Source organism: Corvus cornix, chromosome 13 (genome assembly GCF_000738735.6).
Source record: "Corvus cornix cornix isolate S_Up_H32 chromosome 13, ASM73873v5, whole genome shotgun sequence".
Classification (NCBI taxonomy): domain Eukaryota; kingdom Metazoa; phylum Chordata; class Aves; order Passeriformes; family Corvidae; genus Corvus; species Corvus cornix.
In genome coordinates this window covers 9,844,117-9,869,193 of record NC_046343.1, presented here as the reverse complement: position 1 = coordinate 9,869,193, position 25,077 = coordinate 9,844,117, and the positions used below count along the sequence as shown (strand labels likewise).

General features: G+C 47.5%; 2 long non-coding RNA genes across 2 annotated transcripts; one reads left to right on the top strand and one right to left on the bottom strand.

Annotated features, from left to right (window-relative positions):
- Positions 1-5,791: 5,791 nt before the first annotated feature.
- On the bottom strand, positions 5,792-22,883 carry LOC104689627. The gene is made up of 4 exons (XR_751842.3): positions 22,692-22,883; positions 18,838-18,976; positions 15,248-15,520; positions 5,792-7,988 (listed from the first exon to the last, which is right to left on the bottom strand). It is a non-coding gene; the product is annotated as an uncharacterized LOC104689627 (long non-coding RNA).
- LOC109144614 lies at positions 10,539-18,020 on the top strand. Its single transcript, XR_002045489.2, has 3 exons — positions 10,539-10,793; positions 16,123-16,176; positions 17,612-18,020. It is a non-coding gene; the product is annotated as an uncharacterized LOC109144614 (long non-coding RNA).
- Positions 22,884-25,077: the final 2,194 nt, after the last annotated feature.

Here is a 25,077-nt window from a genome sequence, read left to right as displayed (position 1 = left end):
ACAAATATAGGACATGGGGAAGGGATGCACGATCTCCCTGAGCTGGAACTTCACAGCAAATTTGGACAGCAAGGATTTAGTGGTAGGCACTGGTTTGGGGCCAGGAAACTTCAGCCTAAGGCTCCTCTTGAGGAGAGCATAATTTGCTCTGCTCTGAGCAAAAGTAGCCAGTGTACAAGGTTTGGGCCTTTCCCAGGTGGCGGCATCGCTGGAGCTGTGCTGCTCTGTGAAGATAGGGCTCAAGCAGCTGCCCAAAATACAGCTGGTGCTGCTGTGCTGGCTTCTCCTCCAGGGCAGCTTGGTGCCTGCTCCCCAAGAGCCCATGAAGTTGCGCCCCAAGGCAACGTGTTGCTGCTCCTGCAATCACCTTTCCCTGTTTGCTGCCAGCTTTAGATCACCAGCCACCAGGTTAAATATTCCCCTGGAGTGTTTGGGTGTTTTTTGCTTTAAGGCTGATTGTGGCTTGAAATACTTGGATAATCCATCAGGAACAGCCTTCTTGCAGGCAACTCCCCTATGCTGAGACTGATACAACTGTGTCCCTCCCACCAACCTTGACCATGGTGTATGGGACACTGTCCCTGGGAGACCCTCCAATGGTGCTCTGTAGCCACAGGAAATTAAAAAGCAAAACTCGAGGCTGAGAGAGCAGAGTAGGAAAGATGCCTGCAGTGTGCTGTGTGTTGGGATCGCTGCTCGGCTCGTGTGAGGCCGTAGATCAGACCTTCACAGCACCAGCTCTGAAACAGGGCCAGAGAATAATCCTTTTCTTTCCCCATAGTGGGAGCTCAGGTCCAGTAAACTGCAAAAATCATATTGAAATGAGAGGCAGTGGCATCAGCTGTGCTGTGGGGCTCTAGGAATCAGGTCCCGCAGCTCTGCAGGAACATGTTAGAAGTCTATTTCAGTTTGGGAGTTATGGCTCAGCCTGGATGCAGCAGCATTCCTCCTGCCCTTCCTCCTCCTTCTGGCTGCCCAGACTGATGCTGAAGAGGCTGAAGAAGAGGTGGGTATTCTGTTAATTAACCTCTCTCACCTCGGACACTTTTGGACGTGAGAAGACTGATGAGGGCATGTCCTCACCCAGCTGCCTGTCCCACTGGAATGATACACTGATGTGGTTACTTTGCACGTGTCCATTACACATCCCTGGCTCCAGGGTGGGGCTGGAGGGATCACAGCATCCCTTGGGACATGTCCAGGCTGCTATGCTGGTCATTGCTGCCTCTTCACTGGCCTTGCCTGGAGCCTTGGGGGTTCAGCACAGTGAAACTGCAGGGTGGATCCCATTGGAGTTTTTGGTTGGTTTATGGATCAGCCCAAGGTCAGGAGTGCTTGCACCATCCATGGGTTTGGGTGATGAGCACAATTCCTGGGTTTGCCCAGTCCCTGCTCCAGCACTGCCTTTGTGCTGTCTTGTAGCCTGCCAGGTCCTCAGCCCTGCTCTGCCTTTCCCTCCTCCGAGGGGCTTTTCAATCCTGCAAAAAACAGCTTTGAAAACTTCGTACTTCCCACAGCTTCTTGTAGGTGTATGCATCTCCTCTGGCACTTTCAGCCTCAGGTTAATGAGGGGATTGTCAATCAAATGAAGTTAATGAGTTCTTCTGCATGAGTTAGTTTCAATTTTTCACCGTTTGCTCCAAGAAACAAATTTTTGTGGTTTGCTCAAAGATATGCCTTGGGAAACGTGTGTGTCCTGGAACAAGTGCTCTCAGAGTGTCCAGACTTGCAGCATGGAGCTGCTGACTAACTGGAATAAATTGGCAATTGTAAATGCTCTTTCTCCTGAAGATCCAAGGCAAGGAGCAATCATGGATGTGAGCTATCCCACTGGCATGTTTGCATAAAAACTGAAGATCTGTCACAGAGCTGGATTCTGTGGTGAGGAACTGGTAACTTGTTTGCAAGCAAACTCTGGAAACAGCCCAGGAATGGCTGCCAGAGGTTCTCTGGTCAGTCAGCCAGTCCACATGGACTGCAGGGATGCTGGAGCCCTGGGAAGGGTCCCAGTGAGAGCAAAGGTCTGTGCTTGGGCTCCTGCTCTGCTTCCAGACATGATGGGTGCACAAAGAAGGGAGGATGACCCGCTAAAGCTCAAAGGCACGGCCCTTCATGGGAGTGCTCGGCAGTTTTTGCTGTTGGCCAGGAGACAGGATGGAGGGATGCTCTCCATCTCACTGCTGGCTGCTCCTACCTTGGCATGGAGGCAGGCTGTTCCCCTGGGATGCCAGGAGGGGTGATACCCATGTCCACACAGCATCACACTGCCTGATTTCCTCCTCCTGGCTGGAGCAGGTGTGTGCCTAAACTGCTCAGCAATGCAAACCCAGTAAATTAAGAATAATCACCCTGTGCTAATGCTAGAATTTTGTTTATCCAGGAATTTGCCCCAGCATTTGCCTTCTTCTGGAAGTGACCTCATAAGGTGGTGACATCAAACAGCAAGTTCTACCCTCCCAGCCATGCCAAGAGTCACTTGGGGATGGTAAGAAGCACCCAGCTGTTTCATGGAGCCATTGTGGAAGTGGCACATGGAGCATCCAGATCCTTCCTAGGATGGATGAATTGTGCCTAATTTTCTTACTAGATCTTTACAGCATCTACTTGAGGCTGTTGCAAGGTATGTTCCCATGTGCTATGGCCTGGAGGGGATGGATGAAAGGGATGTGGGTGTGGCCCCTTTGGGCACTTGGGGTGGCTGCCAGTTCACTGTCCTCCCCTTTGCCATTGTCTGCACTGGCCCAGAGTCCGTATGCAGCTTCAGATCCCCTCACCTCTTTGATACAGTTGTTTGGTCCTTTACTAGGCAGCCCTTTCCCCCTTGTGGTTTTGGCTCAGCTGGCTTAAGCACCCTTTTAATACTCAATTTTCACATTGAAAAATCCCTCTTGGTCACAGTCCTTGATTTCCTTGTCTTACAAAAGCCAGCTACTGTATGCAAACCTCTGAGCCTTAATTATATATCCCAGTAATATATAGCCAGGCCTGGCTAATGTCAGGAAACCCAGTCACAAGCATCGGAGGTTTCTGAGAGCTCTGGCTGCAGGACTAGGCTCCCTGCAGGGAAGCGAGAGGCACGTGCCGGGCTCCAAGGGGCCAGTGGGGTGCATGATGTGGGGATAGGTGGGCAGGACACCCCCACACTGGGCAGTGACCCATGATGATGACTGTGGCAGAGTGAGCTGCTTCACACTTGAAATGGTCCCTGTGGGCAGAGATGTTGTTTGGGACATTTAATATGGAAGTGCTGGCTCAGTGTACAGAGTCTGGCAGCCACAGGCAGCTGTCTGGGCTCATCTCCCCCTCTCTCCAGGTCACAGATCTTTCTTGCTGTTTACACCAATGAGCTTTTGCTGAAGCCGTCCACGAGTCCCATCCCCTGCTGAGAGAGCGGCTGCAACTTCTTACAGCCAACTGCACCCTGGGCTGCTTCAAAATCAGCGTCACCAGCAGGTCGAGGGAGGGGACTCTCCCCCTCCACTCTTGTGACACCTCACCTGCAGCACTGTGACCAGCGTTGGGGTGCTCAGCACAGGAAAGATCTGGACCTGATGGAACAGGTCCAGAGGAGGCCATGAAGGTGCTCAGAGGGATGGAGCAGCTCTGCTCTGGAGAGAGGCTGGGAGAGTTGGGGCTGTTCAGCCTGGAGAAGAGAAGCCCTGACAGGCCTGTCCAGTGCCTAAAGGGGCTAAAAACGAGCTGGAGGGGGACTTTGGACAAGGGCCTGAAGTGACTGGACAAGAAGGAATGGCTTCACACCGGCAGGTTTAGACTAGATATTAGGAAGGAATTCTTCACTCTGAGGGTGATGAGACACTGGTACAGTTTCCCCAGAAAATTTGTGGCTGCCCCATTATTGGAAGTGTTCAGTGCCAGGTGGGATGGGGCTATAAGCAACTTGATCTAGTGGGTGGCATCTCTGCCAATGGCAGGGGGTGAAACAAGATGGTCTTTAAGGTCCCTTCCAATCCAAACCATTCTGCGATTCAGTGATCTCAGATCACTCCTCATCGCCTTTTCCCCATGTGTTTCACCTGCAGACAGCACCACACATGCCCACCTGGAGGGGACAACCAAAGGTTTCCAGACTCTCTGCATGCTAAGCTCCTCAAGTACAGCAGAGGGATGAGTGTGGAGCTCTGCTCAGTGGTTAAGCCACACCAGAGAAGGGGATCCAAGCCCTGGAGCCGGGTGAGGCTCTCCTGTACCCAGGTGTCAGGGGCTGCCTGGCCCAAGAGGGGCTGATGCTTGTATTAGCTTATGAGAAAAGGTGAAGATTAATAATTCCTGATTTTTTAGGAAGCCCATGGCTTGGCCATTGTATTCTTGCACAGTTTCTTTTTCCTTAAAGGAGGGGAGGGTTTTTCTTTTTTTTACTACAGCGGAGTAGACACAAAAAAAAAAACCCCCTATGAAACATAGGTCATGTCCTATTCTTGGTCTGTGTGTATTTTTCTCTCCAGCACACCATCTCCTACTTCGTTTTCTCCTGACTACTCTGGAGGTTTATTTTTCATCAAGGAGCTTATGTGGGCAATGAATGCTCAGCCAGAATTTCTGCCTGTAATTAATTGGCTGGGTAGCCCACCAGAAGTGGGATGTTTATGGGCACAGGGCTCTTATAATGTTCACTTCTGAGCCTTCATTCCTCTAGTTTGGATCGTAAACTTCACTTATCACCAGACTTTTATATGTTAATTATTCTGTGTCGCTGGGAGAAGGGAGGACATGCAGAAGTGCATGAAATAATGAATGATTTAAGCACAGAGGATTAGATGCTCCAGTTTGGGCTGACTGTGAGAGAGAAAACTGATGCATGGCAAAGTGGGGAGGAATTTAAATCAGGGTAAGTTGTGTGTTTGTTGGTGGAGCCTCACGTTATGAACTTGTGGAACCCAGTGCCAGGAGATGACTCGCCTGGGGACCACAAAGAAGAAAACCTGTAGGATAAGATTTGGCACCATTCCCCCCTGAGCCACTTAAAATGTTGAGGTGCTTTGAAAAAAATCCCTCTCAGCACAAATCTGCAAGTTTAAGAGCCTAAATTCCTTTGAAAATCTGGGCCATGCAGGATTGGGTTTTGATGGAAGTCGGTGCGACTTAACACCTAAGGGACTGGGACCACTGGGAAATTGCATCCTGGTTTTGGGTGAGAATGCCTAGAATTGCATTACTGCGGGAAAAAATACGAAACAGAGAAATTCTTTTGTGTCTCACAGTCCCTTCCTGTTCCAGGGATGTTATAAATATCCTGCCAAGCCCTACCACGCTGCTGTTCTCCAGCTCCAGGGACTTTTGGTACTTGGCTTTGTGTCCTGACCTGAGGAGACAAGTGCCCTGAGCTACTTGGCATCCCAAGAGACAACATCTCTTTGCCTAAAATTTGTTTAAAATGTGATAGAGCCATCTAAATGCATTTTGCTAAAGGTGCAGGAGGCTGTTTATGCCTCTGTGTGTATTGTTATTTATTATTGCAGCCTAAATTAGCCCTCAACAGGTTAGCAGTATTTAATGCAGAGAGCTCAAACATGCAACGCATTCTTGGCACGTTTCCCTTTATTAATTAAAAACCTCTTTAAAACACTCCGCCTTCCACCTTGGAGCAATAAATTTCCACCTTGAGGAAATAATTTCCTTGTTGTATTCCATACAGAGACGTTCTGTTAGCTGCGATCCCTGTTTCAGTGTAGGCCCCACTCAGCCTTATTTCAATTTCAAAATAAACTTTCAAAATGCCAGGTTTTTCTGTTAAAAAAATGGGGGGGTGGGGGGGGGAGAAGAAAAACTAAAAAAAATCAGCTTTTCTGCTTTTTAAAAATATATTTGGGATTAATTCCGATGTAGTTTACTGTTTGTGCAGACTGTGAACCACAAAGCTCCTTCTTAATAAGAGCTCACAGAACTCTGCAGCAGTTCCTGAAGCAGCCGAAGAAGCCTTGGCAGCCCCAAATGAGCTGATGGTCCTGCATGGGAGGCACTGGCCCGCCTGCAGTTGCTGGGAGAGTTTTATGGCCCCCCTGTCACCCCCAGCTCTGGGTGGCTGGTTTTCTTTATGACCATGTGCCCCAGCCCAAACTTGCCCAATGTCATGACATAACCTGGCAAAAACGTCGCCTGATTTTGGGGCCTGAATGGCTTTTGCTCCCCTGCTAGTCCCAGGCTGCGCCTGCCAGAGAGGTGTGCAGGGAGGCAGGAAAGGCCTCTGCTGGCTCCTCCAGGAATTCGTGCCAAACTTAGCAGGTTTAGAGGTGAGAGATGATTGCAGACTCCTGTCTCTCATCCTGACCCATCCTGGATGGCAGGGGAGGAACAGCCAGGCACTGAAGGCAGCGGAGATATTGTTTTATCTCCAGTTTGTGCTCAGAACATGAACAACCAACCCCGTCCCACTAGAGCAGGTGGGCTGTGGGCAGACAGCACTGTCTACAAATGTCAGATGTTGTTTAGCAGGGAAAGGTCTGGATGAACTGCTTCCAGTAGAGGAAAAATTTTCTTTTCTTTCCTTGCCCACTTTTATAATAATCCAGGCTGTAGATCCTCTACACCTCCTTGGTAGGCTCATCACATGTGCCGCTAAAAGTATTCTAATGGCACACAGAGCTTAAAGTATTATATAGGTGGGCAAAAGCTCTTAATCAGTTTTGTGGTGCTTTGTTTAAAATCAAATGGAAGTTTAAAAAGAAACCCTTTTAGGTCATGTCAAGCCAAGAACCCTGTCCAGAATGGCTTGGACTTATTTTCTGTGAGCACTCGAGGGAGGTCGTGCTCCTTCCTGCCCTCTCGCAGCCCAGTGATGTGTCACATCCAAAATCCTACTATGGACTTGAAACACATGCTGCAGGAGAGCTCTTGATAAAGGGCTTTTGCCAAGCTGACTTGAAATAAAAGCAGTAAAGCTGTCACTGAAATGTAGATGATTAGAGCAATGTGACTCCCTGCTTCCCCCAACTCTTCTGCTCATTCTTGCTTTTAGCAAACGTAATTTAAAAATAATCAGTTCAGGCTGACTTGGTTGAGAGTGTTCTTGCCTTTGGGCCAGGAAGTCACTGGTTCAGTTCTAGACTGAGTGGGTCAGGGGTTTGGGTCCCACACAAGGGCAGGGGTGAGGGTTCCTGCAGAGCTGCAGATCCTGCCTGCCTGGGTGGGCACTGGGGAAACCCCAGGCTGCTCCCTTGGGATGAGCATCCCCATGCCATCAGCACCCAGGGGCTCCTGCCTTGCCTGGCACCTGTGCCTTCTCCAAAAGTGCATTGGGGATGGGGACCACAGACAATCCCCCTTCCAGCCAGCACCTGGTGTGAAGACAATGGAGGGTTCCACAGGGTGACAGCCCCAATGTCACCTCCTTCTTGCTGACAGTGCTTTCCTCCTGTGCTTGTTCTTTCTCACAGCACAAAATCACTTAAAGATTTCAGTGAGCTGCTGGATGACATCAAAAAGACTTTGTGCTGCTCTGATATCATAATTATAGATGGATTTTGTTTCGCCATTCCATTTATTCACGTGTATTTGCCCTTCCTGGACCTCCAGGATAACACACTGAACAGTAATGGTGGAGCAGGTGACTACAAGAGAGACTTCAAGTCACAGAACCAGATACCCTTTAGAGGCACTGAATTATTTTCTTGGAACAAACGGATATTTTGAGTCTGTTTTCCCTAGGGAAAATGTGTCTGCTCTCAGCATGAGCAGTGCTGAGAGTCAAGGAAGGCACCATCATATGGTACATGCTGGAAATGGACTGGTTTCACTCCCATCAGAAGGACTAATGTCATTTTCCAGCACCATCAGTATCGGTGTGGGATCAAGGTTCATCCCAAACATGATCAATTTCCTGCTGGAATATTCACTGTTTTTCACCGTTGTTCATTGTGCCTGGCCCTGGCGTGTCCTGGGATTCACAGAGTCCTGGGTCTCCCCTGGGTGCAGAGGCCTGAGCGAGGCTCCATCCTCATGGTCTGGCTCACATGTTCCTCTCCTCAGCACACCTGGGAGAGAGGTGAGACATCATTCCAGGTTTATGGGGACAGTGGGGTTGGAAAATGTGTTTGCTTTAAAGTTTGGGAGGTGAGGAGGACTTGCCTTCTTCTTACAACACAACTCCAAGCTGGTCTGGGCTTTCCCTCAGCAAAGGACTTCTCTGGATCTTGTTTGGGGACAGCTAACCCCAGGCAGCAAGTCTAAACCACGTAATGAGAAAAACCTCTCACAAACTCCCCAAATGGAGACTGCTGAATTTTACATATCTTGGGTTAACCTTAATGTGCTACAAGCCTATGATCACAGCTTGATACCCATTGTTTAAAAAACCCACAGTCTGGCCTGGAGTCCAGAAAGGATTCCCTGGATATCAAAAAATTCCCTTTTACCCAAAACTCCAGGTGACTGTGGTTACTGTCAGGAGTCTCTGTGTTATTTCCTTCCTATTACTTACCAGGACTTAGGCTTCTGCAAATGTTTTGTGTGCACATGGCACATGTTGTGAGGCCACTCCTGGGTGCCCCCCTTGATCTTTTGGGAGAAAATTATTTTGAAAGATATTAAAAAAAATAAAGATATTGAAGAGTCAGGAGGCTCATCATTCAAAATACTTGGGATGTCTCCACTGCTCCTTGCCCTGCTGGGTGGACGGAGGAGTGCTTGCCAAGGGTGCAGTTCTCCATGTGCCTTAGATGTGGCCCTTTCCATTTTGCACAGCATTTGGGGATCTTTTTACCATGCTCTTCTCTCCCTGCAGGTTGCAACGTCACCATTGTGAACATACTGGCATATTGGGAGAGATCGTGGAAGTCACGAAAGTAAAAGCTTTACCAGATCACGAGAGGATGAAAAGCTAAACTCTTTTTGGGCAGAATGTGACCCTTGGTGACTGTCAGAGCTCTGCCTAAAACCTGTGCTTCAAATCTTCATTGGAATAAGCCAGAATGATTGAGAAATAAGCCTTTATGATTAAACATAATTTAGAAAATATCTTCTCTTTTTTCTGTGAGCTGAATGGGTGGAAGTGCAGCCGCCAGCTCTGGCCCTGCGCTGAGGGCAGCTGCTGATGGAGGGAAGAACATTGCCATTGAGAGCTGGAGCAACTGCGGGCTGTGAATGGATCCCAGCCCAGGTCCTTTTCCTGGAAACCTTGTGGCAAGGCTGGGACTAAAGCCCAGGCCTCCAGTGCTCTCCCTGCCAGCTCCCTCTTTCTAAGATCAAGCAGCCTTGGCACAGCAAAAAGAGTCGGCAAACCAGCCCGCACTAAGGAAAGGGGCTGTGATACCTCAGAACAAAGCAGCTTGTTCCTGTGCTCTGATGCTGATTAGCACCTTGGAACAACCTGCTTGGCCTCGCCTGGCAGTTCTAGTGCAAACACACCCACACAGCTCGGGGTAATCGGAGAAGGAAAGAGGAGACCTGTGAGCAGCAGCCGTTCCTGCATGCAGCACAAGGCGTGCCAGGACAGAGCTGCACCCCAAGGCCTGGGCACAGTGACTGTGATGGCAGAGGCTGATGTGCTAGAGACAATGAAGGCTGAGACACCCTGACCCCTCCCAGTCGTGCAGGCAGTGGGGATTAGCAGAGCAGGACTGCCTGCACAGCTTCACTTTGCCTCCAGCTCGGTCTCCTGTTCTTGTGCTATGGCAAGGGCCAAGAAATAACTGTGGGGGTGACCGAAGGGAGGAAAGTGCCTGGGGGAGAGGTACGTTTGGGGGTTTGGCTCTCTCTTGGCTGGGTGATGTGGGGAGAGGGGCGTGTGCCTTGCAGCAGGGATGCTGGGGGCTCAGGGCTACTCCTCTGCTCCTGTGCAAACAGGTTCGTGCATTCGATGACCTGGCCATCAGTCAGCCACAAGGCGGGCCTTTGATGGCATCGCTGGTATAACATCAGGTAAGTTTTCCTCAGTTTTGTATGACCATTCTTTTTGATTCTGCACAATCAGTTGTAGTTCAGCATTGCCAGAGGAACACAGGATTCCAGAATGGTTTGGGCTGGAAGGCACCTTAAAGAACTTCTAGTTTCAGCCCTGCTGCCATAGGGAGGGACACCTTCCATGTGACCAGGCTGCTCCAAGTCCTGTCCAACCTGCCCTTGAACACTTCCAAGATGGGACATGTACAGCTTCTCTGGGAAATCAGTGCCAGTGCCTCATCACCCTCACAGGGCAGAATTTCTAGAAAATATCCTGTTTTTCACTATATTATGTCTTCCAGCCGTAAAATAAATGAGACCCTGACATGAGCAGTATCTAAGCAAAATTATTGATGCACCCCTACAGAACAGTATGGGTCAATCTTGCAGAGCTCTGCCTGCCACTGTTGAGGCTGTACCTGCCTCTCACCAACCCCAGAAAGCCCGTCTGCATTGCTCTCCAAAATCTGCCTTTCTGATCCCAGCCCTGGATTACTGTTTGTAGTGTTTGTACCCCAAAGCCTTCCCCAAGCCAGCTGAGAGCTGAGAACAGGAGCTCCTTGTAAAAGGGTGAGGGAGTAAGCAGTGACACAAGCTCCGACACAAGCTCCTGCTGAATTTGTTTTTCATGTTCTCATTTGTAATCATTTTGTGTTTTATGAGGGATACTTCCTAAAACTTTGCCAACATGATGGAAACACATGTGGTAATTCATGATGTGACCCTTTTGGTGGAGAGATGAGATGAAAACCTGCTTTTCCCTGACTTCTCCACAGCACATGGCCCAGTGAGATGGAAAATCAGTGGGGTGTGGGGTACCTGACCTTCCCCCAGCCATGCTGACACTGTTCATTCCTCCAGGAACACAGCCCACATAACTTTGCATGCACAGTCTCCAGGTGGGTTTTCTTGCCAATTCTTTATTTAAATTTTTTCTCCTCCTTCTAAAATTTTGTTTTACTAGGGGTAGCTCAGCTCTGTGGCCTGTGGGTGACACAAAAAGTATTGTTTGGAATTTTATCTGAAGTGCAGGTTTGCTCCTGTGCTGGCTTCAAGGACAGAGCCAAACTAGGGGGAGCAAACACTATCCCTAGAAATAGTTTTTGCATGTTTCAGAGCTAATGATGCCAAGGTTAAAGGACCTTTGCTTATTTAAATTAGCAAATCCCTCTACAAAGGGTATGACTGAGTTATCAGCATCACTGGCTGTATTTGGGCCACACCACAGTTGTCATTGAGCAGGGACAATTCCTGCAGCATTTGTGTTTGGGTGAGTGACAAGGGTCACCTTGAGTCCATGAGCCAGGACTGCTGCTTATCCCTGGGTCTCCAAAAATGCAGGGCTGGCTCTCACCAGCAGCATTGCACTTGCAGCAGTAGCAGTAGCAGCACCCTGCTTGTCACCCCCAGCTCAGGACATAGGCTGTTGGTAATCCTGGTTTTCATTATTTTAATGGTGAGAGAAAACTTTTGTGTAGTGTGAAAAACAATCCGGAGCCTTCCTGTGTTTATAGGAAGGGCTCAGACAGGCTGAAGGATTGGTGTGCAAGGGCAGGAGACTGCAGGACAGCAAACAATGCAAAGGGACACCTGTCAAAAAGGGTCTGGCGGTATTTTTTTAACTGAAAGTAAAATATTAATGGCAGGAGAGTGCAACAGTGACATTGGTGAGTAACTTGGGATGAATGCAGAGGCCAGCCATCACAAGTAGAGTGTGTTAAAAACCAGGTAGAGAGTGGTAAAATCCTCTAACCTGACAATGGACTGAAAGACCTGGGGTTGTTCAGCCTGGAGAAAAGAAGGCTCCAGGGAGACCTTAGATACCCTTTCAGTGCCTAAAGGGGCTGCAAGAATGCTGGAGAGAGACTGCTTACAAGGGCATGAAGTGACAGGACAAGAAGGAATGGCTTTAAGCTTAAGGAGGGTAGATTTAGATTAGATATTAGGAAGAAATTCTTCCCTGTAAAGGTGGGGAGGCACTGGCACAGGTTGCCCAGAGAAGTGGTGTGTTGGGATGTTGCTCAACCCTTTTGGCCAGGCAGGGCAGTGAGAAGCAGCCCTCTGAACAATGTCTTTGGTCTTGGGAGGAGCCAGCAGCCTTCCTGGTGCCCAAGACAGTGTGATGCTGGCCCCCAGCTTTGTCCTGGGGAGATGTATAAGGAATGGGCATTCTCAGCAAGGACACCCTCACTTATTAAGAGGGAAATTAATGTACTTTGTGAGTTGAAGTCTCCTGCAATCTGGGCTGGTGAAAATTAGGACCAGGCCAAAAAAGTCAAGGAGGGCTGCACCAGTGTGAACCGGACTTCATGAAATAGAAAGGAGAGGCCCCTTTTGTCAGGCGATGGCTTTTCCTCAGAAGCTAAATGATACATAATGTTTATATAGTGTTTTGCCTCTCCTAAATGCAGGCTAGACATTAATTGATTCCAGGTTTGCTCTGTGAAGTAGGTCAGCTCTTTCCATTTCGCAGATAAAGGAGCGGTGGGGATCACTGAGAGGTGCACGGGGGGTCAGCGCCGGCGCCGGGGCACCTACACGGATGGCTGCCCTCCCCATGGGACCACGCTGCCACCCTAAATATACACCACTTCTGATGTATGTGGAAATCAGCTGGGACTCTGTAAACCCAGCTACATTAAGCCCAGTTCAAATGAAATCTGTTTATGTCTCCACTGCTCGCCACTGCTCAAAGCAGGACTTAACTAACCTAACGCTGTTTGTGTTCAAAGCCTCTTAAACCCTTGCTCTGACTGTCTTGTAGTGAGAAATAAAGTACTTGCTGGGACCTGGCTGGAGGCCAGGGAACTGTTTCAGATCCCACTCTGTCTTTTGCTCATGGGGCAGTTTAGAAAAAGCATTGCACATTTCAAACAGTGATGGAAAAAAATAATTTTAATTCACTTCTGTTTACATAATGTTGGAAGCTTGGGAGGGTTTGTGCAGACAATTATTAATGGTTTAAATTGGCGTGATAAAAATGTTGCCTCGGTCTGGGAACACAAGCTGGCTCCCAAGGCCCTGGTGCTGGGTTAGCCATGTGCTGGCTGTGGGATCCAGGGAGCGAGGACCCAATGGCTTGGTGGGTCCCGCTGCTATGTTTCCTTTTGGCATCTTGGAAAGAGCCTCCTGCCCATTCTGCTGAGGCTGAACTGCTAAAACCCAAAGCCTGGATCTGGGGAAACACCCAGCTCTTCTGCAGGTCACCTGCATTTCTGGATTCCCAGCCCAGAGGTATTTGGTGACCAGATCATAGGGAAGCAGGGCATACCCACCCTGGGAGCACTGCTCCTTCACCGTGGTCTCCAAGCTTAATTTCATAAAGCTTTTCATCCAGCTTTTTGGGAGCATGACCCTTTAGTTTTGGTTAGTACCTTGTGTGAATCAGCTCCGAAGCAGGTGGAGCCATTCCCGAATGTGCAACAGGTGGGACTGTGGGTAGTTGGCTCCCATGTAAAGTGCCCTGAGCTCTCCAGGCTCTCAGAGGAGGTGGGCAGGCACTGTCACACCTGCAGCATGAGCCTGGCTTGTGTGTTCCATCCTCACATCCATCCCTCAGAAGACTCAGACACAGTTTTACTGGTCTGTTGCTCAGTGGGATCTGGCACCTATAAAACTGCTCTTAATTACTTCCCAAGTTACTCACCAGGGTGATGTTGATTTTGTCCTATAACTCAATAGGACTTTGTCTGTTTAGTATAAACCACTGCCCACCATAACTCTGTTGTCTTATATACTGGTGTGTGATCATACACTGTGTGCATGTGTCTGTGGCTGGATTTTGAACACCACTGCTCATGGAAGCTGTCCACGTTGTTTTTGCTTTCCAGCCTGTGCCTGCCACATTGCAGCACTTCCACACACAGAGCTGTGAAGCTGCTGTGGGGCTCTAGCAGGTTCGTAAGTGCCTGCACAAGGGGTGGCAGCATGAGAAGCACTTGTGAGCCTGGTTTGGAGGGTGACAAATTCCAGATCCTCCCTCCAAGTGTGTCCAGCTCACACATGGATAAGGAGCAGAGATTGTCCCCTCTAGCCATGGCACTGACTGCCTCTGATCCACTTTGCCCTGCTTTGACACCTGAGGCTGAGACAGGGGCTGTAGTATCTAAGAAAATAGTAGAGAAAATGATGGTTGGGAAATAAATCCATGCCAGCACCAGTTCCTGCAGCATCTAGACACTGCTTTGAAGCTCTCCCCGCAAAATATTCCCTCCATGATCCCTGGGATTACCCTGAATCACAGTATCTGAGTGCCAGCATTACAAAATTCATAAGCACGTGCTTTATCAGCCTACTTTGCAAGTCATCCTTGCACAGCAGACAGCAGGACTCTGCTCAAAGGCATGTCGGTGTTGGAGGCTCCATCTCTTACTGCTGCCACTTTGGCTTTGGCTGAAACCAGGGTAGGACTAATCTGAGCTCATTAACTGACTCTGATGTATTCAAAAACCAGGTCTGCAATGTGTGAAACATTGTGTTCAAAAGAGAAAAAATAATTTATGAGGATAAAGTTTGGAGGTTTTATATGCAGACCAGAGACTGGTCTTCTCTAGAGGACTTCCTTGAGGTGTCATGACTTATTTCTCTAAGGCTGCAGACCCTGAGAAATGTAGTCACATGACAGTGAGACACGGATAGAGAGGAGGTTTCCCTCTGTGATCATTAGGTTGCAGTATGGTTTTTCCCTGTGCTAGGAGAAGGTGCTGGATGAAAGATCTGAGAATAACATGGGCTGAGGAATGCCTCATGAGCTTAGTCATCACCTGAGTGAATCGGACAGGGAAAACAGCCTTTATTCTGCAAGATAACCCCATGCCACAGAGATTTTTCTTGAGAAAGGCTGAGCTTGTTCCAAAATAGTGCTACTGAGTGGAGTCTAGCCTCACCCTGCACAAGAGGTAGTCTTCAGATGGATGCTGTATTTTATATGATGCATCATGCTCTGATATATAAAGTTATGTTACCTGGAGCCATCTCAATGAATATTGTAGGGAAGGGTTTGAACTCAGTGGGAACTTCCCTGAGTTCAACAAGTGGAGAGTCCAGTTAGAAGATGATTAGGAAAAGTCCTGAAAATGGATTTTCTGTTATAAAAGGAATCAGTACCTGAATCCTACAATTGTGCTCCTCTTGCATGCCCATGCACCAGGGCTTGTCCTGAATGATGAAGTTATCCTGGACTGATGCTAACATGGGAAGAGGATCAGTCCCAGAGCTTTGAGACCTGTCATTTAAATACTCATGGGTGTGAAAGAGCATGTGGGGAAAATGCAGCTGGAGACAATGGTGAGAGGAACAGCACAACATCTCAGACCAGCACGGAAGCAACTGCAGTGAATGTTTCATGGCTTACCACCCTCGGCATGGGATGTGGTCCAGAGGCTTCTTTTCTGTCCAACTTTCCATTTTGCACTGGAGCTGGGTGCTGCTGAACAGATGCGTGTGGATTTCTGTTGGCCTGATGAGCTGCTGCTCCACGTGGCACGCTCTTCTCTGCAATACTCCCCTGGCAGGCTGAGCCCATGCCAGGTCCTGCCTCACTGTCGGGTTTACTGCCTGAGGGTGCAGGTTGGTGATCTGAACGGAGACTTTCTGGAGTCAGGTCCTCAGCCCCTGGGCTTAGATGCTACAAAGAAAAAGATGGTAAATCAAAACATTTGGAAATCTGTTTCTTATTTACTGTACTGCCAAGCTGCTGTAAGGCTTTCTGGAATCCCCATCCCAGAACAGCAGAGTGAAAAGGATTTTCCTACTGATATTGTTGGCAGTGGGAGAGACCTCGCTGCCTGCTGGACTGGGACAGGTGGGGATAGGATCAGGGATGGACTTTCTGTTTGCTTGTGAGGGTGAGGTAAACATTGCAAACATTCCTTGTCTTCCCTCAGCCCTTTTCAAGAGGGGCATTTATTAAATATTGGGAAGAACTGAAGGCAGACTGGACTACTTAGGGAAGGGATACTTAGAGACACATTTCACAGGTAAGGTTTTAGTGGTGATGAAGGGTAAACGTGTCAGATCATGGTGGCAAGAGAAAAAGGTCAGATGCTCAGGCCACGGCAAGTTTTGTTGCATGTTTTCATGCTCACGGCATCACCTGAAAGGATCTCACAGCACTACCTACCCATGAGGCACAAGGAGACATACCAAAGTGTGCAGAAGATGGTTTATGGAGCCAGGGAGCTCTTTCCAATGCATCAAGGTCTCACATCTTCCATTTCCCCCCCTCAGGTGCCTGCATCTCTCCTGGGAATGTTGCACATCATCTCACACACTGCAACCAGGGTAAGCTGAGCAGGAAAAGTTTCCCAGAGACTTTTGGGCTGTGATGGCAGGAGTCATAATTGCCTTGGCAGAAGCAGCCACCATTGTTCAAACCTGCCCTCTACCCATGAGTCAGAGTGGAAGTGCTGGAGTCATGGGATGGCTTGAAGCAAAGATGCAAAGTTGGGAGTTGCTTTCAGAGATTCCTTGAGGGAAAGTCTAAAAAAGATTAGTGAGGGAGCGAGAGAGAGTCCAGTAGCCTCAGAGCCAGCCCACAGCCCACAAGGGCAGCAGTGGGCTCTGCCAGCTGGGATGGGAGGCCAGGAGCCTCCACTGCCTGAAGGGGATGGGACCATCTCTGGGGCTCCCAGTAGCAGCAATGCCATGGCAGGAAAAGCAGCCGTGCAGTTTGTGGGTGCCTGTGGGTGAGCTCTGGCACCAGTGACATGTCCCATGAGCTGTTCAGGACATGTTTTGCAGAGGCAGAATTCACTGGGCAGCCACCTACCTTCCTGCTCAGAGCACAAAGGGACACAGTCCACAGTGGAACAGAGCCCCAGCTCCTGTGGGAAGGTCATGTGGAGAACCAAGCTCCTCTGTGTGGGGCTGCATTCATGAGGTTTCTGTTCAGATCAGAAAGCATGAGGATATGGCTCAGCAGGGCTTCCTGAGGAGAAATGACTTTGGGCACCTTGAAGGATCACTGGTAGTGAAAGCACTTTTTCTCAGGGGCTTGAGAATCCTCCTCTGGTCCATGGAATGGAGAAAAGAGCAGAGCCGAGGGGAAATAAACATCACCAGCATCACCAGCCTAGGGACAAGGAATGTGAGCTGCTCACTCTCCCAGCATCAAGTCCTTGCCCATGACACCTGGCTCCATCTGAGTGCAGGGAGAGGCAGCAGAAAGGACTGGGGATGGAGGAAGTGCGGGATGGGTACTGGTGGAGCTGGTGCTTTGCAAAGCTTCTGTGGGGAGGACTTTGGCATGAGAACTGCTTCCAACACATGGAAACTGTGATGGGCTATGGTCAACCTCACTCCACAGGATGGCTGAAATGGTCAGAAGTTGGTTGTGGCAGGGATGTCCTGAGGTGGGTGTTGGACCTGTCTGAAGGCAAGTGGGAATGGAGACCCCACTACCGAGCTCTCCTCAACCTTGGGGAGGTCCTGTCACCTCCAGACTCCAAGTTCATGGCTCAGAGCCATCTCTCGTTTAGTCCCAGTGAATTACTGAGCCCCAGGAAGCCAACCTTACTGAGGCTTTTGTAGAAGTCAAGGGCTCAAATTGAGCGGGAGCTTGGGGAAACCGTTTCCCTTGTTAAAATAAATGTATTAGTTTAATACGTACCAGGAGAGGATAGGGAGTTCTCCTTGTTAAATATTTACCAGTCAAACCCTGCTGAGGACTTACTTGGAGCAATTCAGCTTTAGTGATTTCCTTCTATTGTGGTCTAAGTCTCCAGCATTGCTGGGAAACCGCCCAGCAGGGCCAGGACGGCTGGTGACAGACCCGAGCCATGGGCAGAAAAATTGCAGCTGGGATGGGCACCCACCTCTCTGGGGACAATGTGGTGCCTCGGCGGGTCCCCAGATCTGCCCTGGGACCTAAGTGGAGATGTCGACACCTGCCTGGAGAAACAGAGGGAGCAGCCTTGTTCCCAAAGGGGAGCAGAGCACAGGAGAGATGCCCAACAACCATGCAAAAGAAAATAAATCTTAAAAAAAGGTGAGTAGAGACACAGAATGTTGCTCTGCACCTTATCGATCTATCTGGCATTCCTGAGAGCATCCTGACATCCCAGACTCATCACAGTCAATTTTAACAAGGAGTGTTATTTCTTTGGGGGCTCATCACCTTGGGAATGGGAATCACTGTAAACAACACAAATTGTGAATTACCTTAATTTCCCTAAAATGCCCTTTCTGCTACCTGATGGTGGAGTTAAGCCATGTTCCAATAGCTCAAGATTTCCTGACATAACTGTTCAATTTATAGGGCCGATTTTATATTTATGTGATTTACATGTATATATACTGACACATATTTACATTAGCAATTTGCCATTTATAAGTTTATATTCCAGCAATCTCCATGGTTCCTAAAACTGGAATCACATTTTTTTTTTGCAATCAAGTTAAATTCAGATTATTTCTATTGTCGGTGACTCCACATTGTTTTGTAACACTGTTGCTTTCCCATAAACTACCTAGAATAAAATGGAAAATGAAGGGCAATGAGGGATCTCTATGGAAATGCTCCTGCCTTGTTGGTCCCCCACTCTCCTGAAGGCAGCAATTGCAGATTGTCAAGGGTTGCGTCGCCGTGTGTTTTTTAAAGAATGACTCTATTAATAATCTTAAGAGAAAACAGATGCATGAGGTTTGCAACTAGAACTGTGAATATTCCAGGAGACATCAATTGTTGGAAGTAAACAACAGTCCTGATTCAACAAAGCTCTTAAGCAGACGCTTAACTTTGAGCATGCACTTAGCCCAGGCTTCAGCGAGGTGTTAACATATGTTCTGCTATATAAGGAGGGACTTAAGTACGTACTTACAGTTAAGCTTGTGCTTAAGTGCCTTGTTGAATTGGGGCCAAAAATTCAGCTCTCCCTTGTCTCCCTGACGTTAACTGTGCCTGACATCCAGGAAATTCAAACAGGGGCTGCAGTAGTCACCTACCAGCAGAACTTTTCACTTCAAACAGGGGCTGCACCTATTTTGCAGCATGGCCAAAGTGCTCTGGGTGGCAGGGTCAGATCACCCCATGCCCCTCCATGCCCCCGTCAATCCCCACGTCTTGGGATCCCCACGGCACTTCCTATAGAGAGACAAAGAAAACCATTATATTTGTAAGTCTCTATGAAGACCCAGCCTAGAAATCCATTGTGTCTTTTTTATTGTTTTTTTAAAATAAATTTATTTTTCCGTAATGTTCTGCATGTTCATTACAGATGTCTGCTTTCTTTGTGCTTATTTTCAAGTGGTTGGATTTTTTTTAAGTCCTGACTACCAAGAATTGCACTGTGCAATGATTTAGCCTATATTGTCAACCTTTATGAATGAAAAATTAATTTTTGCAATTTTTTGCCTTTGTAGTTTTTTCTCCTGTTACATCCCCCATCTGCTGAGTTATACATAGCAGGTGAATATGGATGGGAAAGGCCTCAGTGTCTTTACAGGTTATTGATGATCTCCTGAATCAGCCTGGATGCTCTGGATGCCCTTCCAATTACCCTGAGACCCTTCTCTTGGCTGCAGGTCACCTTCATTTCAGAACCAAATTACTGAGGATGAAGATCTTATTCTGCTCACTGCAATGACACTTTGAATCAGCATCACCAAAAAATCCAAAACCCAGCTCACAGTTGTGCCTTGGGATCAATTAATCATCACTTGCTGGCTCTTATTTTGCAGTAAACCAGATTTCTCTGAAAACTGAATGGATCTTGTTTCATGAGCCACAGAGAGCTCAGTGAAAGCAGCAACCAGAGTTGATACCTCCAGTTCCAAAACACACAAGGCAAATCCTGAACCAAGCATCCCCAGGGGATTCCTGATCTCCTGATCTGAAGTTCTGCCTCTCTTGTAATCAAAGGGAACTTTTGGACTTGCTTCAATGATGCCAGAGATGCTTTCTCCCTAGGATTTTATTTATGGGTGGTTTTTAAACTGTGGGTATAGTAGTTGCCTTTCCATTCCCAGCTTTCTGTCTATCCAACTTCTGTCCAAAAGTCATAGCTCATGCTCAGTGCCAAAGAAAGGAGTTTGTTTTACCTGTCAAAGCCAGGTGTCAGGGACATGTAGCCTTCATCAAAAGTGTCTCAGGGAGCATCATCCAGATGCAACACCAAGTTCTCTTGAATAAAAAATATGATAAAGACCTCAAGGACCAGCTATTCCCTGCTTATTTGCTTTGCAGATGGCAGCATCCAAGTTCCAGTTATTTCTGTCTTGGAAAATAAAAAAGTCTACCGGAGGAAAAGGAATGTGAGTTTGCAGCAGAGTTTGGTACCTGGAAGACTCCAGGCTGGAGTGCACACTCCTGATTTATGGTGTACTTGTTAAAACCACTTGTTCTTGTCATAACAAAACAGATCGAAGTGAAGCTGGGTAGAAGGTCCCCTTCTAGTTGGCACTTCATCATGGCTTCTTACTCTGTCTTAGGTTCTGGGGGTTTACAGTTATATAAAACTTAATGAATCAGTATACTTTAGATTTCCTTCCTAATGCATATGGGTTCAATTAACTGCACTGTTTGCTTATTTAAGCGTTTTCATTAAATTGCTTTACTATATTTTCCCGCAATTGAAAGGGAGCATGGTGGGGCTGATGCCATCTGCCACCATCAGTTTAGCAGAACCTTTTTCTTTGTTCAGATCCATTCTTTTTTATTAGAAGAGACCCTCCTACCCCCAGTTCCCTGTGTGCCACGCACTTATTGCATTCTCGTCTTCTGGCTGCAGACTGATAAAAAAAATGTTTGTGCAAGAGCCTACATGTATGGTATTTCTTAAGGGTCTCTTTTACAAGATCGGTTGTGTTTTGCCCCCCACCCCCCTTCTCCCCCTCTGCTTGCATATTCCGTTTTTGCTCCAGCCTGTGAATAAAGAATTGTTGCTATTACAATGGCTCTCAGCTCTTGCTGCCTGGCTCTGAGGGGTGGGGGATTGTTGTGGCCCAAACACCCGGCCAGGCTGCAGGCTCAGCCCAGGACAACAAGAACAAGGCAGAAGAGGGTTTTTCCTGATTTTTAAGGAATAGCTGATCCTAGGAATCTCACCAAACCTTCCTGAAGGTCCTTCTCATGGCAGGGGATGGTATCCCAGCCTTCACCCACAGCTTATTTTCTGGATCTGGTGCTCTTAGGGCTTCACACGCTGTTTGCCGCCCCACACAGAGGGAGTGTTTTATTACCTTCCTCCTTGTTGTTTTGCTCCATCCTTTTGAGCTGCATCTTGCAGTATAAGTGCTCACCGTGAGTGGTCCTGTGTGTCCCAAAGGGCTGGTGGTCCCAAGAGGGCTCCTGCCCATGTCCCTCCAAAACACCCCACACCAGCCAGGGATGCCCATCAAGTGCCTTCCCCTGTTTTACAAACTAAACTGAATAAACTCACCCACCTGCTTTGGTGTGCAGTCTGCAACCTTTTACACAAAGCAAATGCTTTATAGGTATCACTAATAGGAAAAACACCTCCTGGAGAATATAACAGAAAAGGAAAAATATTCATCCTGATAGACTGTCATCCAGAGGTTAGATTTTTTGATTTGGAGATGCAGCGTTTGATATTGTACTGTTTATCTGCCATGTCTGGGTTAGGGAGCAGAGAAGGCACTCCTGCTCCTGGAGCAAAGTAATATTTTGCAATACAGTCTGAGGTGGAAAACACCCCAGCATTTATCATTTTCTGTTCTCTGCTACAAGCATTTTATGTAAGAGAAGGTGCAAAGACAATAAATAACATGCACTAAAGGCATACAATGAATCTGTGGCAAGGCCAGCAAGAGAAGGGCTTTTAACCATTGCTTGCAAAAGCCCTTGTCCTCCCCAAAGTCCAAGGGAGCTGCTGTGTTTGTGGAGGGCCAGAGGATGATGCTGTGAGACCCTCACCCAACCTGTGCCCCTTTTTGTAGAAGGGTTTCAATTTGTGAAGCTATGTACCAGACGGAACATCTCCAAGAATGAGAAAGAAAAGAAAAGAAAAGAAAAGAAAAGAAAAGAAAAGAAAAGAAAAGAAAAGAAAAGAAAAGAAAAGAAAAGAAAAGAAAAGAAAAGAAAAGAAAAGAAGGAGAAAGAACACCCTTCAAACTCTTTTGTTTGCAGTAAAGTGAAATTAAGAAAAAAAAAAAAGTGTAAAAATGCATTTAAACTGGAAGGAAAAGAATTCCCCCCTTCCCAAGTGGTAAGACTTCTCCCGTTTCTTATTTTCAAGAAAGTTTTCTGATTTCTGTTTTTTTCAATGAGAAATGCAACCAAGCCACCAAAGATGTTGCAAAATACCTCTGAGTTGCCAGTTTAACCTTGGAGGAGGAGTGGGAGGTGGGGATTATCTGGAGAAAAATCAGCTTGTACCCTCGACTGTGTCCCATTCCCCCCCCCAACCCACTCAACAGCTCCTGGGCACAGCCCAACCTCTGCTAATAGCCCTGCAGGCTGCAGGGACCCACATGCAACTGCTGGGATTTGCCAAAATCATAAGGAATTACCCAAAAAACACCCAAACTGATGCAGAGCCCGGGCTCTGAGAGACTTTCTGAGAGAGTGGTTTGACACCCCTGCCAGGTCCAACCTCTCTCGCTGGTGCCCCTTCTTCTGGAAGTGAGGCATAAAATAAATTTAGGTTTCTGGCTGTGGTAAACATTCCCTCCAAACATGTCTGTTCTTGATACCCCAAATGGAGATATTCAATTGTGGAAGAAAGTGGAGAAAGAAAAAAAAAGAAAGAAACAAAGAAATGAAAAGAAAAGAAAAGAAAAGGATAGAGAGAAAACCCCCGACACTTCCAATTCACTAAAAATAGACTCTGATCACTTACCAAATGGTAAAATGAAAATGATTTGCTTTGAATAGTCTCCAGAAAGGCTCAGATACAATGTCTTGTGGAGCAAAATTGAATCAGTTGAAAGTGCAGACGCCAGCTCAGCCTAATCCCTCCCAGCTGCTTTGCTTTCCTTTTTTTCCAACAAGCAGCCCCTAAAAGTCATCTCCCTAATCCTGCAAACTGAAATTCAATCTTGTATTTTTTTTTTTAAATCAAGTTTCAAGCCTGGAGCTTGCAGGGTGGGGGAAGAGGAGGAGGGAGGGCTTTGGGGTTGCCTCCTTCTCCTCGCCCTGACTGCAGTAAACACAGCCTTGAATTCAAGGAAAAGCTTTAGACTACAATTCACTTGGCTTGAGCCAAACACACAAATCTGATGCCTTTAAAGCCCCTCCAGCAGACAGTAGATAGCTTTGAGATGTTCACTAAATGGCTGTCTGGTCACTGCCTTTTTGTTGCTGATTGGGGGCCCAAGGAGACCTTGTCTCTGGGTTATTTTTTCTTTGTTTTTATTTTTTTTCTCTTTTTTTTTGGTGTCTGCTGTTATCAGTGAATTTGGGTTGGGCATTTACCTAATGCAAAGACCAAGACAAACAATTTCTCACAGAGCCTGGTGATTGCAACCAGCAGTGCATGAACAGGCTCTGCTATCTCAGGGAATACCGAGAGGTATTTATGACACTTTCCCAAGGGTTTCCCGACTCCTGCCCTCCACTCCCCCAGTTCCTGCCATGTGTGTGGCTTGCAAGGACTCAGGAAAGCCTCCTGGGGCATCCCAGTCCTCAGCTCCATCCTCGGCACTTGGAAGCATAACTCCATGCACTTGCAAACTTGCTTTGTCAGTCGTTGCCACCTGATGGTTCACTGATCCCAAATATTTTTGGCAGCAAATGATACTGGTTTGGTTTTGGAGGGTAATTGAGAATAGATAAAATAGCAGCAAAATTTTTAAAACCAAATCCTATGGCCCAGCATCCTGAAAATTCAAATTCCTGGGTCCAAACTCTTCCAGACTCTGGGCTTCAGAGGTTTTCCCCCATTCAGCCATGCAGATTCATCCTATGAAGCTTTTGTTTGAATCCAGGTCAGGGCCCAGAATCTGAGCAGGAAAAAACAAGATGTCTAAGAGTAAGAAGCGGACACTGATTTTACTGGATACAAACTCCCCCTGCAACTGCAGGCAGGCAGGTTTAGATTCACCTGGTCAGGGAAAGATTCTGAGTGCCAAAGGAAAACAGGAAACAAAACTTGTAAGAAAGAGTGCAGAGCTGAGGTGGGAGCCTTTGATATGACCTCTCTTACCCTGATAGATATGATGACACAATCCCACACCATGAAAATCGCACTTTTCACCGATGCAGAGATGATATTATCTGTTCCCAGCATGCACTTTTCTTCCTTTTGTTGGTGTAATGACCTTGATCCTCCCCACCATGTCAGAAGCAAAATTCTACTTGTTCACAACTGATTGTTATTTCTGCTCTGAGATATATGGGGTTACATGACATTTACTCAGACTAATCCATTCTTGCTTTCCATACCTCTGTACCCATCGGTCTGATACAAGGCTGGGTCACTGAGAATGATCAAAGCATGACTGCTGAAGTTATGTGGAACTGAATTGCCTCTTGTCTGATGAGGGAGAGTGTGTTGGGCACCCAGATCCAATGGCCCCATGTGCTGGTTGCTGGATTTTATGGTGTAAACTGATGGACATTTGAGATAAACATACATAATTAAATGGGTAGAGATACACAAGTACATGGGGGATGGATGGATTAGAATAATTGGCATAATTACATAAACATATACAGGGTCTGTGCAGAGGGTGGATAATTTGATATTAATACAGAAGATGTGATGGTGGAGGGAAAGCATGTGCATGTGACATGGACTAGATGGTCTAGCCGGGGGTAAGGGTGGTCTTGATGCATGTCAGGAGTAGAAGTGGGATGTGTTGTATTAGAGCAAGACCTGCCTGGGTGAGCAGAAAGTTTACCCAGCAGCTGGATGGATGGCTGAGTAGTAGAGCTGGAAATGAGGGGGCTGATGGGCTGCACAGGGAACCTATGGGATAAATATGGGGACAGAAGAGGGGCTGGCTGGATTTTCCATAAAACAGAAATATTTTAAAATGTAGAGCTAGGTATGGGAGAACTATGGAGGGAGGGAGGGAGGGAGGGAGGGAGGGAGGGAGGGAGGAAGGAAGGAAGGAAGGAAGGAAGGAAGGAAGGAAGGAAGGAAGGAAGGAAGGAAGGAAGGAAGGAAGGAAGGAAGGAAGGAAGGAAGGAAGGAAGGAAGGAAGGAAGGAAGGAAGGAAGGAAGGAAGGAAGGAAGGAAGGAAGGAAGGAAGGAAGGAAGGAAGGAAGGAAGGAAGGAGAGA